This window comes from Rhinolophus ferrumequinum, chromosome 6 (assembly GCF_004115265.2).
Source record: "Rhinolophus ferrumequinum isolate MPI-CBG mRhiFer1 chromosome 6, mRhiFer1_v1.p, whole genome shotgun sequence".
Taxonomy (NCBI): domain Eukaryota; kingdom Metazoa; phylum Chordata; class Mammalia; order Chiroptera; family Rhinolophidae; genus Rhinolophus; species Rhinolophus ferrumequinum.
In genome coordinates this window covers 64,865,964-64,878,334 of record NC_046289.1, presented here as the reverse complement: position 1 = coordinate 64,878,334, position 12,371 = coordinate 64,865,964, and positions in this window count along the sequence as shown.

The window sequence follows — 12,371 nt, the reverse complement described above, 5'->3', positions numbered from 1 at the left end:
AAATGGTTCGCTTGAGTCTAAGTAACACTTTAAATGTCTCTGCAATTGGGGCTATCACTGTCTTTTCACCCCAAGAGAGAGCTATGCTAACCCCGTGGCTGCTCTGTGGACCTCAGATGCCCTTTGCACCACTAAACAGACTGACTGCTTGGCAGGGGTTAGAGCACCTGAACCAGTGATTTGAATAAACATCAAGTCGTTCTTTTAGGACCGGCTCAGCCTCAACTTACCAATACTGGTTTACTTTGTTTGAAAAAATTTCAAAATGCACCACGAAACTGGGTAATGACAGGACCATTTCAGGCTTTCTCCTAAGACTTAGAGTGATCAAAACTGTTCTAGATGTAATAAACCTCTAAGGAATGAAGGAGGACCTCAGGAACTCTGACCTCTTTCTCCAAATCAGACCAGGTTATGGAGCCTATTCCAGGTTTCATGGCCTCCTAAGCATCCTTGGAGGCTATGTGAACTTGTGATGAAGAAACCGAATATTGGGATCAACCCTGGATTTCACAACTGAATAAAAATATCAAAAATTCCCCGATGCTTCAGAGTGGAATCATTTTTTCAATCCTGACCCCTCTCACAATGAGGGTATAATGTATATAAAACTGATGTCTGTATAAGCCCCAGGCATCAAATCTTGACCTCAGGGAGAAACTACTTCCCCCGCTTACGTCAGTTCGGAGACAAGTCATAGCCTGTGATCTTCACTGTGCCTTTGGACTAGGTAAACCCGGAGAGGGGAGGAGAAAGAAAGAAACTTGATGTGGCTTTGGGTTTAGAATGCAATTCTTTGGAAAGCATTCCTCGAGTTTACTGGTTTCCTTGTCTGCAGGAAGGAAGTTTTGCTTAAACATTTATTGTTCAAATATACCCTGTAGGCAGAGAGCTTCTGTCTTCCATTTCTTTTGTACTTAAAACAAAGTTTGTATCATTGTCTTTGAAATGTGAAAAATATTTTAAGAAGTAATTCAGTCTTATGTTTTGGGGACCTTGTTTCATTTGATCTCTTTTTGAGTTTTTGGCAATGGGAGGTCTCTTCCTATTTCTACACATCTCCAATAGTTTCATTGAAATCATTATTACTTCTTCTCTGAAATCAAACTATTTCCTTTACATTAAGTATTTATTGAGCACGTAGCAGGTGCCCCAAACCATATTAGGAATATTAGGGAAGCCATCAGGTATAAGACACAACTCCGGTCTGCCTTTCCATTGCCTGCCCTTACAGTCCTTATTGAGATATAATTGATATGTAATTCACCTACTGTTGCCTTACAGCTGCCAAACCGTTTGTTGTACCATAAAATTCACCCATTTCAAGTATACAACCTAATGGTTTTGAAAATATTTCCAGAGTTTTGTAACCATCATCACAATTTCAGAACATTTTCATCACCCCCAAAGGAAATCCCATATCCTTTAGCAGTCACTCTTCATTTCTCCTAGGCCCCTTCCATAGCATATGGAATCATATACTATGTTGTGTTTTGTAAGTGACTTCTTTCACTTAATGTTTTCAAGATTCATCCATGTGGTAGTATGTATCAGTAATTCATTCCTTTTTATGGCTAGATAATATTCCATTATATGGATATATCACATTTTGTTTATCTGTTCACCAGTGGATAGACATTTGGGTTGTTTCCACCTCGTGGCGATTGTGAATAGAGCTGCCATGAACATTCGTGTTCAAGTTTCTGTTTGAACACCTGTTTTCCATTCTTTTCAGTATACACCTAAGGAATGGAATTACTGGGTCAAATAGTAACTCTATGTTTAACCTTTTGAAGAATCATTGTGGGTTTCATTTGCATTTACCTAATGACTAATGCTTCTAAGTATATTTTCATGGTCTTATTGGCCATTTGTACATCTTCTTTGGAGAAATGTCCATTCAAAACCTTTCCTCGTTTTAAAACTAGGTAATATGTCTTTTTATTGTTGAGTTGTGAGAATTCTTTATATATTTTGGATACAAGTCCCTTATTATATACATGATCTGCAAATATTTTCTTCTATCTATTAGTCGTCTTTTTACTTGTTGTCTTGATGATGTCATTTGCAGAACAAAAGTTTTAAATTTTAATGTAGTTCATTTTGTCTATTCTTTCTTGTATCACTTATGCTTTGGTGTCTTATCTAAGAAAAGATTATCTAACCCACAGTCACAAAGATTTACTCATATGTTTTCTTCTAAGTTTTATAGTTTTAGCTCTTACATTTAGTCCTATGCTCATTTTTAACTAATTAATTTTAACTAATTTTAACTAATTTTTATACCCCCTCTATATGGTATAAAGAAGGAGTTCAAGTTCATTTTGTGTGTGGATATCTAGTGGTTCCAGCACCATTTGTTCGAAAGACTATTCTTTCCCCCAATGAATGGTCTGAGTAGCCTTGTTGAAAATCATTTGACCATATATGTGAGGGTTTATTTCTGGGCTCTCAATCCTATTCATTCGATCTGTATATCTATCCTTTATGCCAGTACCATGTTGTCTTGATTGCTGTAGCTGTACAGTAAATTTGAAATTGAGAAGTGTGAGTTCTTCAACTTTGTTTTTGTTTTTCAAGATCGTTTGGATATTCTTGGTCCCTTGCATTTGTATGCGAATTTTAGCATCCACTTTCAATTTCTGCAAAAAAAAATCCAGCTAGGATTTTGATTGGGATTGCATTGAATATGTAAATCAGGGAGTATGGTCATCTTAACAAGACTAAGTCTTCCAATTCATGACCATGAGGTGTCTTTCTGTGTATTTAGATCTTTAATTTCTTTCAACAAGGTTTTATAGTTTTCAATGTGCACATCTTTAAAAATTGTATTTTATTCTTAAGTATTCCTAAGTATTATTCTATTATTATTCTATTCCTAAGTATTATTCTATTCCTAAGTATTTTATTCTTTTTGGTGCTACTGTAAATATAATCATTTTCTTAATTTTATTTTCAGATTGCTCATTGCTAGGGTATTGAAATACAATTGATTTTTGCATATTGATCTGTTATTCTACAATCTTGCTGAATTCATTTATTAGTCTAATCGTTCATTTTTTTTTTCTTTTTTTGTCTTTTTTTGAGGATTCCCGACGCTTTTCTACATACAAGATCAGGTCATCTGCATATAGAGATAGTCTTACTTCTTCCTTTCCAATCTGCATGCTTTTTATTTCTTTTTCTTGCCTGACTTCCCTGGCTAGAACCTCTAGTGCAATGTTGCGCAGAAGTGACAAGAGTGCATGCCCTTGTCTTGTTCCTGATCTTAAGGAAAACGCTTTCAGTCTTTCACTATTAAGTATGATGTTTGCTGTGGGGTTTTTGTAGGTGCACTTTCTCAGGTTGAGGAAATCCCCCTCTATTCCTAGTTTATTGAGTGTTTTCATCATGAAAACACATTGGATTTTGTCACATGGTTTTTCGGTGTCTACTGAGGTGATCATGTGATTTTGTCCTTTGTTTTATTGATATTGGCTATTGATTGATTTTATATGTTCAACCAACCTTGTAATCTTGGGACAATTTTCTACTTCATGTATAACCCTTTTATGTGTTGCTGATATTGGTTTGCTAATCTTTTGTTGTCTTAGTCTTTTGAGGAGGTATAATTTACACAGAAGAAGGAATAGAGGACATTTAATGCAAGTATTAATATCTAACCAAGTACTATAACATACAATCAATACTATTCTATTAAATACGGGCATACCTTGTTTTATTGCACTTATTTTTATTGCGCCTCACGTATGTTGTGTTTTTTACACATTGAAGGCAAGACCCTCCACCAGCAAAAAGGTTACGATTCGCTTTAGTGCAGTGGTCTGAAACCAAACCCACTACTTCTCCCAGTATGCCTGTTAATATTTATTGTGCATCAACTGTGCCAGGTATTGTGGTTTGGGGAGCTAAAAGCTGATGCCCATGCTCCCCCACGAGACCAATTAGAATCTCTAGGGATGGGATCTAGGCTTTAGAATGTTTAAAGCTCCCCAGGTTATTTAAATGCACACCTGAGGTTTAGGACTATATTTCTAGGTAGAGCTTTGCATTAACAATAGGAAGAGAAGAAGATTCAAACTTTAAAATTAATAAATTGACTAATGAGGGTGTGGAAGAGGCCCGAATATACCCCTTTACTATAAATCTGCCCTACAAGAAGAAAGACACAGGTAAACACAAGCCTCTTCCCTAACCTGAGGTTGAGCTGAGGGTTATGCAACGATGTGTCCTACCCCCTCCCCTTAGATGGACAGCCATAACAGACACTGAAAGCTTGAGCCTGATGTTCATTTTTAATCACTCAGTGTTAAATTCCCTCTGGAGGACAAGGTGTCTGCCTTGAATACAAGAGAGTCTTGTGTCACCCAAATCCTTTACTTATTCATGAAACGAGTAAGAGCCTTTATCAACCCCAATCGTGCACTGATCCAGATTGTCCCAAGATGCAGCCTGTCCTCCGCATGCACGCTGGCCACACCCTGCCCCACCTGGCATATCTTTGGTGCCTTCACACAGAAAGAGGACGATTTCTCACTCAGAAAGAGAAGTTGATGTGGAGCTTAACAGAGTATGGAAGTGAAATGGAAGCCAGGGTAACCTAGAGTCCATGTGCCATCCCGTATAAGTGGTTGTGCAAAAGGAGGCTTCTGGGAGCAGTGGATTTGGGCCCCAAGCCTTGCCTGTAATTAGGGAGAATAGGCACCTTCCGGAGAATTAGGCTCCTTGGTTGGGCTAGCTGGTAAAGCAGACGCTTCCTCTGCTACAGGCCATTTTAGGGAAGTAGCTGGTAGTGAAAGAAGGGTGGGGCTTGGAATCCTCAGACACAGATAAAAATCCTGCTGTGCCCCTTATAAATCACTTAACTTCTTTGAATCCCAGTTTCTTCATCTTCTTATAAAAAATGGGGATTAAACAAGCTGACAAAAGGTGCAAATGGTTAGCATGGTGCCAATCACATAGAGGCTCGGAAATGTTAGTTTCCCTTCCCTTTCCCAGAAAAGGGAAGGATGGCACAGGGGTATGATCGGTCAGCTGTCCGAGGCTCTTCGATGACCCACCCCAGAACCACCAGTGTCCCTACCACTCAGCGTCTGTGTCTTTCAGAGCTATTGCTAACTAAGAATAGGGTGAGATTGACATCTGAAATATTTCTCTAGTAATTCTCCAGCTGAGGCTGCAGCAAGCTTGTGATTTAGTCCACTTTTAGTTACAATCTACACTTCCGGTACAGAAATTAGAAACTCAAATGGCAGAACACAAAGCTTACTTTAATTCTAAAATTATTATTGTAAAAAATGACAATCTCGTGACCCTGTTTCTCTACAGGGGAAACAGTGCCTCACAGGCTGTACCCATTCCCATGAGGGCTTGGGGCTTTCGTTCAGGCTTTCATTTTTGGGTTTGGGTTCACATTTCTCCATTCTTTCACAGAATCTAGGGCTGAATTTCTAAAAGAAAGAAGAAAAGGAAGTATAAGAAAAATGGGCTGCTTTCTTTAAAAAGGAAATGGTCCCATCCTTTACATGCCCTCAGCCCTCTGGAATGCTCACATGAACCACACATTTCCAGTCTAGGGATCTGAACAAAAATAATACCAGGCTGCTTGGGATAGCCACAAATGTGGTGCTTATTTGCATATACTTAGAAGCAAACATGCATAATGAATTAATTAGGGCACCCAGAGGTGACTGCAATCAACCCCAATATTGCATGCTGGCCTGTGGGAAGCAGGTGGCATGACCACAGGGCAGGGCAGGACAGTGCTGCAGCCCAGAAGCAGCTCCTGCTCTGGGGCCTACCTGAAGTGAGAGCCGGAAACCCAGTACCACAGTCTAAAAAGAAGGGCCTGCCGGGCACTTACCCCTTTGGCAGTAGTGCCCACCCCTCAAGAGACTCTGCATAGTAGCTACAGTGGGGCAGACACACCGGAACATGCCAGCAGCATGGAGCCTCGTAAGGAAATCTCCAGGAAGGCAGGCAGAGGAGCAGACCTGGGAGTGTGGGGAATTTGGCCCTGATGCATTACACCTGCCTTTAAAGTATACTATTAAAGTTTCATGCTGTTTTCTTCCCATATCGGCAGAGCCCTTTGTTCTCTGGTCATTGCTGACCAGCCTGACTCCTGGACAGAGCCAGACAGATTTTTCTAAAGTTTGGATATCCACTGGCTCTCTGCATCTAGTGAGCTGTCATGCAGAACTCTGCCCCAGAAGCCAGGCAGTGCCGGGAGGAAGTGGCAGGGGACAGCATGTATGGCAGCATCCACAGTTGGGTCTGAGCCTCACCAGGTTAAAGAGAAGTCTGGACTGCCCTGATCTCTGGCCCCAGATTCTTCTTTCAAGGAGCTCAGTGTCCTTAAGCCTTTAGTTATCTGGTCTCCTGAAGGCAGAGTCCGACCATAGGCAAGGTCTGTAAATCCTGCATGGCCCTCAGGCCAGAGCCACCCACATGGCATTGCTACAGTTATCTTTCCTTCACAGGACTGTCCACACGTAGGCCAAGATGGCAGTAGCCAATATGGAATGGTGTGAGAAGGGTCCCCAAACCTCTGAGTTCCCACAGCGAGGCAAGCTGATCTCACAGTTAGACTCCCTCTTTTGGAGGACCCAGAGGGCCTCGTTAAGATACAGCTATTGCTAAAATAAAGCCTTGAGAAAGGGACCTTCTCTACAGGAGGTGCTCCAGCTTCTCTGGGATAACATTCAGCCAAAACCTCCTCCTAACGGGTTTTTCCTTGCTTATAGTTTAACAAAGACAGTAAAACAGACCCACAAAACATGTCATTTCAAAAGCTCATTGCCTCTAACCACTCATACAGTATACCCCCTTCCTGGCTCGAGCCACAATTTATAGAATCCTGTGCTGAACGCCTAGCACAGTGTTGCTCAAACCTTAATGAATCACCTGGACATCTTATTACAAGGCCAACCACATTTTGATTAGCAAGGCTGTAGAGGATTCAAAGAAAAAAACAAACTGCTGAGTATGGTGGAAGTTAACCTGGATTGTACCCCCCGGCGTGATGGCGGGCCAGTACGAGTGAGGCCCAATGGGTAACTTCTACCTTTACACCGAGGAAGAACATGTGTCCAGGTTAGCCTAGGACAGTCCCAGCATATAATAGATAACCGTTATCCAAGAATAATTATTGAAAGTTCCCTCTTTCACCCCCATCACTACTATTTTTTTTACATGATAATTTCTATGATCACCCTGGTGTAGCTCACAGTCTCTGACTGCAAAAGCTGAGAGACAGGGTGGTTGGGCCCCTGCCTGGCCCCATGAGGCCCTCCTTCTCTGTGCTGCTCCACTCTAATGGTTCTGGATATACTCCCACAATCCTGCACAGGAAGGAGTAGGAGTCTGGGCTCAGGACTGTGTGGGGAGCCCGGCAGGCTCAGCCTGGCCTTAGGGCAGCTCCGGAAGGCTAGAGAGGGAGCCAGAAAGCACTTTGGGGCTGACCCAAGATGGGAGATGGCCCCTGACTGCACCAAGCCCCAGTCAGGCCTGTCCTGGAGCTCAACTCAAAGCCTCTCAGCAGAGGGGAGCAGGGCTTGGGACAGGGGACACACTTCCTGGATATTTATACCGTGATGTTAGACTTTCCCCTCCTGAAAAGGGAGTGGCGGGGGGTGGGGTGCCAGGGAGACAACAGGGTCTATATCGTAGAGAATCTGAACCCAGGAAGCCAGGACACTGCCAAGGCAAGGTACCTAATGACAATTAAAACTGCAATTGACTACTTATATCATTGTAGGTTGCCTTCCTATGCCCCGGGACTGACTCTAGCACAGTTCAGCTACAGGCCTATGAGGAGGTCACATTCCAAGGAATGTGCCAGACTTGCTTTCCCATGTGGCCCCAGCCTGGGCCTTTGCCTCTGAAGGAGCCACGTTGTCCTCCTTTCATGGGTGTTGATTGGGACCCCAACTCAGCTCTCTCCTCCCTTTCTTCACTACCACATTCTGCCCTGTTACCCACAGCCAAACCTAATCCCTACTGATAGAAGTATGTTAAGATTTACTGTTCACACTTCACTTATTTCTAAAAATAATTTGAGACAACTTAAGAAATGACAGAATCATGCAAACAAGGATAAATGAATAAGAGGCATATAATAAAAATGAAGTGACAGTTTTTCCAGAAAATGTGCATTAAGTTTAATCATTGTAACTGCATGCATCATTTCACATCTAACTTCCTGGCAGCCAAGTCAAATAAGGGATACCTGGTGACTTAACGTACTTCTCATTATCAGAGTGGCTGGCCAAGAGAACAAGGGCCACCATTGGCACGTTACAAAGCAAACTCTATTTTCAATAGACTCATCCCACAGGGAGAAAGTAAATTAGAAACCTGCATTGGAAAGTGTGCTGTATATTCCCCACTTGCCCCAGCTGGTTCACTCTCCACTCTTTTCTCAACAGTGTCCTGGAAGGACTACATCGACCAGTTCTCTCACCCAGTGACTTTCAGTTGGCTTGGCCATTGGGAGGCCCTGGTAAGAGGGCCTCAGAAGATGGGAAGAGAGAGAGGCTGGAGTATCTATTCTTTGGTGGTGTCATGCTTGTCATTGGCTGCCGTCCTCTTCCTTTAGCCACATCTCACCAGGCTCTCCCACTGCTATCGTTCTCAGTGGGTTCCAGGAACAACTCCCAACCCCTCCCCCATCAGAAGCAGGGGTAACAGCCTCCCATTATTGCTAGTCCCTAAGTACCATCCTTAGTCACCATCCTTTATTGGTCCCCTTTACCCTTGTCCCTACCGTGTGCCATCCATTGGTTTCCTGCTAGGACTCTGACTGGTACACATAGTGTCTACGTTAGGAATGAATTTGGCTTCAAGTAACAGAACGCCTGACAGTGGCTTAAACAAATAGGGTATTTTTTCTCACATAATGAGAAGTCTGGGGCTGGCAGTTCCAGGTTAACACGATGGCTCCATGATGCGGTCATAAACCAGGCTCTTTCTACCTTTCCACTCTGCCTTCCCTTAGCATATTGGCTTTTATCTTCCTGCTTTCACCTCATGGTCATAAGATGCTGCCCAGCTCCAGCCATCACATCTATCTCTAAGGCAGGAAAAAAGACAAAGTGGTATGCTGACTGTGTCTCTTCTACCTCCATCTTCTCTAGATTACTGATTGGGTCATAACTGGATTATATGGCCACTCACAGATATAAGGGAAGGCTGAGAAACTGGGGAACAGAATTGTCATGACTGGGTCGGGAAAATCATGATCCATTGCTTGGAGCAGGGCACACTGGCATCCTAACAAATCATCCTGCTGACAAGGGGCGTTGGTGTTGGGTAGGCCATGAATACTGACAGCTGCCATGAAGTTCCCTAAAGCTGGGGATGCAGCCAGGCCCAACATGACTGTGAACAGATAAGGACGACAAGCTGCTGGAGAGTAGTGTCTGCAGCCAGTTACAGGTGAGGCTGGACAGAAAGGTAGTTAGAAACCCACTATCCCTAAAACTGTCTGGTGTCCAGCCACGTCTGTCCTTTGGGGAAAGTTATGGAGAGAAACCCAAGACACAGTCAGAAAAGTGCTCTGCAAAGTTTTCCACAGCAGTCTCAGACGTTCTCGCTCCCTCCTCCCCGTGTCCAAGCTGCACATGACACTTCTGCTGAGTCCCTGATGCAGTGTATTTTTCTTTCCTACCAGGATCTTTTCACCCATTAGACGGGTGTGCCTTGGGGCAAGAATAGCACTTATTTGTCACCCCATTGCCCAGTAGTACCTGTCCTGTAATAGCAAATGCTATTTGCTGGCAAGTGACTATTTCCATGTAATAGCAAATGCTATTCGCTGGCAAGTGACTATTTGCATGTAATAGCAAATGCTATTCGCTGGCAAGTGACTATTTGCATGTAATAGCAAATGCTATTCGCTGGCAAGTGACTATTTGCATGTAATAGCAAATGCTATTCGCTGGCAAGTGACTATTTGCATGTAATAGCAAATGCTATTCGCTGGCAAGTGACTATTTGCATGTAATAGCAAATGCTATTTGCTGGCAAGTGACTGACAGAATAAAGGGAGGGGAGTTGGGCTGTGCTCTCTATTACCCCCAATATGCTGTGTGACCCTGGACACACTGCTCTGAACCTTGGTTCCGCGTCTGTCAATGGAGAGAGTTGCACTAAAAGATCCGTAAGACCTCTTCTCATTCTGACATTTGGTGATTTTTTAATGTCTACCTCAGATGAAAGAACTCCACCTCTGGAGTTATTTCTTTGGATTGGGACATTAGCTATGCAAATATCCTCTGTGAAAATACACATCCACCACATGGGGAGGTTATCATAATAAAAAAAAATCCATCAGCATCCTAAGGAAAATTCTCCGATGTTTATAATTAGCTAGTGTCCGAGAGAAGTGTCTTGAGGAATGGGGGCGTCGGAGAGATAAGTTTGGGAACGGGTGGGAAAGAAAGTCTGAAGCAAGGTGTACTGTCCAGGCACTCTGGGACTAGTTGAGATTTTGCAGGAAATAGGGAGGGGGCAAGGATCTTGGATAACTGGAACCTAGGGGACATAAGGACAGTGGGGAAATTGTGGGGGCACAGAAAGTCGCCAAAGAAAATGCCATCAGTGTTCCATGTCTGCCTAGCAGAATAGCTGCTAGATGACGATCCAGGCTGTGACTCACGGAAGGTTGTGGGGCAGGGGTGGGACAAGGGCCGATACTTTGTTCCAGGAGGACTGGCCAGAGGACCAGATGGGAAGCCCCTCTGGGTAGCAGGTTGTCAGGATGTGACCTGTAGCCATCGGCCTTCCAGTGTGATACCCCAGGGTCCCTGCATGGCTGAAACTGAACACAAGAGGGAAGAGCCTGTCTCCCTCCTGCCTTCCAGGGCCCCCCGAACCACCCCCGCCACACACACAAACACATACTACACATGTGCTGGGAGAGTCAGACCCGAGGCAAGTGGCATTCTTCCCAAGGTGCCTGCTTTTGTCTTTTTGTATAAACTGTCACATTCTCTCCCCCTCACAGATATTTTTGCCATGAGTACAATGGTGTTATTAATACTTTATTATTAGTCACTCGCCCTGGGTAATATTTTTTTTTTTAACCCCAGGTACATTGGCTTAATCACCATCCTTGGTCTATAGACCTCTTTCTTCCTTGATGCAGGCATAGCCTGCCATTGTGTTTATTTGTTTAATTATTTCAAAAGAATATAAGAAACACACATGAACACCCAGCACCAGAACTGAAATACGGACCATATCCACTTCGACCTATGTGCTTCTTCTTCATTCTATGCCTCTCCCCACCATCCCACGACCCTCTTCCCCCACAGAGTTTTTTTTTTTTTAAACTTGATCTCCAAGGCTAATGAAGTCTCACACGTACTACCAGAGTTTTTCCACCTGGACCACAACCCAGGGCTTCGGAGTTCTAACTCGCTAACATGCTCATGCTCAGAAGAGCCCAAGCCTCAGTCAGTGACACCTGTTCACAGCACTGTGGCTGGAGTCGCCAACTTGCAGCGAGGTCAGATTGCTCACAAATATGTTTCGAATTGTTTAAAAACTTCATCTAGTCCAGGGTTTCTCAACCTTGGCACTACTGACATTTTGGGCTGGGTGATTCTTTATTGTGAGGGGCTGTCCTGCCTGTTGTAGGATGTTTCGCAGTATACCTGGCCTCTACCCACTAGATGCCAGTAATACCTCTGCCCACCCCCCCAGTTGTGACAGTCAAAAATGTCCCCGGAGGGAAGGACAAAATCACTCCTGGACAAAACCCACCAATCTAAGCAAATAGTTGGCAATATGCAGTTCAAAAAATTCTGCAGACAAAATGCCCCAAATACAATGCCCCTCCCTAAAGTAGACATGCACAGTGCACAGTTGTGATGTAGGCCCTTGCTCTGCAGAGTGTGGTCCTAAACCAGAAGTTTGAACAACACCTGGGAGCTAGTTAGAAACACAGAATCTCAGGCCCCCACCCCAGCCCTACTGAATCAGGATCTGCATTTCCACAAGATCCCCGGGTGATTCATGTGCACAACGAAGTTCAAGAAGCCTTGCTGTAAAGACTATACACATTGCACTTCTGTGAGCAAAGTGGGCCCAGATGCAGTTTCTCAACGGGGGAGGTGACAGCTATTTTGGATGGGACAATTTGTGGTTCTATGGGGTTGTCCCCACCGCTTTGCAGAGTATCCCTGCCCCGTCCCCATTAAATGCCCTCAGTGCTCCTTGGTCCCCAAGACCAGAAATACCCTCACCCTCCAGACAGCCGTTAGGGAGAACCACCAGGAGTACCCAGACCCTTGGTTGGAGTGTGTCTTGCACTGTGGACAGTTAGTATGACAGCAAGGCTGACTCAGTCTACAGATGGGTCCAGG